Source organism: Episyrphus balteatus, chromosome 4 (assembly GCF_945859705.1).
Source record: "Episyrphus balteatus chromosome 4, idEpiBalt1.1, whole genome shotgun sequence".
In the NCBI taxonomy this organism is placed as follows: domain Eukaryota; kingdom Metazoa; phylum Arthropoda; class Insecta; order Diptera; family Syrphidae; genus Episyrphus; species Episyrphus balteatus.
In genome coordinates this window covers 32,851,863-32,853,883 of record NC_079137.1, presented here as the reverse complement: position 1 = coordinate 32,853,883, position 2,021 = coordinate 32,851,863, and positions in this window count along the sequence as shown.

The following is a 2,021-nucleotide window of genomic DNA, read 5'->3' as shown; positions in this document are numbered from 1 at the left end:
CTTACGTATTTCTCTTTTAACTAAAAAAAATTGAATTTTGTAAAATTGTGAATTACACAATTAATTAAAAAATAAACACAAGTAAACTACCTAAACATATATAAAAAAAAGCACACATAAATAACAATTCATAAATATTTGGTTAATTAAATGAAAATAAAAATTAATTTGTCAAGAAAATTTGTTTAAACATAATAAACATGATAAAGATGATAATTTTGTAATTATAAAAAAAATATGAAAAATTCAGATTGATTTGAGCATTAAAATAATTAAAACTAACATTAAAAAAACTAAATGTATAACTAAAAAAGCAGATAAACAAGGTAAGTGCATAATATCTATTAAGTTGGACATTTTAAAAGTACTTTACATCATTTATACATTTTTTTGGTAATGTACCGACCATTATTTAAATAAATAAAGATTCATATTAATGGAATATTTAAATATTTTTATTTGAAGATTTAATTTGCAGATCTTTGTAAGTATTTGACAAAAAAAAATTTAATTGACGTTTCAATCTTTAAGACTAAAACGAAATAGTTAGTTTACATTTGTATGAAGAGGTATAAAATGCAGCAAACGGAGTATTGGTCCAGTATTGGTTGAACTCCAAATCAACCCTTCGCAGTTATTAAAGACGTACTGTAGACGAGACAAGGAGTGATATTTTAAAAATTGTAAACAAAATACTTGTAAAGGATCAACGGAATATGGAAGAAGACAATGAATGAAATCACGATTATTAGGGTAAGCTGAAAAGTTCAATCCAGTGAAGGCGTTGAAGAAATTGATTAGCATTTGAGTATTTTCAGTTCCGTTTATTGTTAAAGAAACTAGTAAATAAAGTGCTGAAAAAAAGTTAGGTACGGCAATTCTTGACGACCATGTTGTTAATGTTTGATTGAAATTGAAAAGTACATGGTTGTCTTAGAGATCCCCAAAAATGAGGAAAAATAGTAACTGATATCAGTTAGTTGTGTATCAATCAAGCAATCGCGCGGGCTATTTGATTGCTTGATACACAACTTGCGCATCTTCATTTTGGAAAGACCTATTTTCAGTCATATTTAATTGTAAGCTGCCTCAAACTTCAAGCGAGGGGAGGGGATATGGGACCGGACCGCCCCGGGTAAAAATCCGTACAAAAATCTTCCTAAAATAACGCCGAGCTAAGTTAAAAAATCAAATTTAAAAAATCAATATTTTTTAAGCCCAAAAATTATTTTTTGAAAACTTTTCTTAATTTAAAAAAAAATCGGTTGTATGGTTCGAATTTTAGCAATTCCAAAATTTTCCTATGGTAAAGAGCAAGTAAAAAATCATAGTTATATAGAATAATGGAATTTCATTCTGGTCACCCCCAGTCACCATAATTATTACCGCCCCGGGTGCCACCCATTCTAGCTACGCCACTGTGCTTAGTTCAACTTGATGGTTTAGGTACACGAATAGTAGGCCAAATAATGAAGGTTCAAATCACGGTTGTTTACGTTAACTTTTTTATTTTTATGTTGGTTTTGAAAGAGGAACCTTTATGATCTTAAAATTGTCGCGTTTAGTTCTGATTTTACTTTGATTTTAAGTGGTTTTTTATCATTCTTTACCGTTTTAATTTTTGCTATTTGCAGATTTTTGGGGAGAGTAGGAGAAAAAATTATTTATTGGAGATTTTGTCCATTGCGTGCCTTTCCCCATGGAGATTTTATCCATGGGGTCAAAAACTTTCTGGAGATTTAACCGATTGAGATTTTTTTTTTTTGAGATAGTGTATGTCTCCCTTGTAAATATTGTTATAGCTCTTAGAAACAAAGACAAATAGTTTTAATAGGTTGGATAAATTTTTCAACAGACAGTCCTTGGCTGAATAAATGGAAGTTTTATGTACAGAACTGCTGCAGTCCTGCATTTATGAACTCACCAACACTTTAAAGCCTGGTTCATACTTGTGAAGCAAAGTCGTGAATCCTTACAAATTTATATTTTGTGTTCACCAGTAAACGTTCCTGTGAATCTTG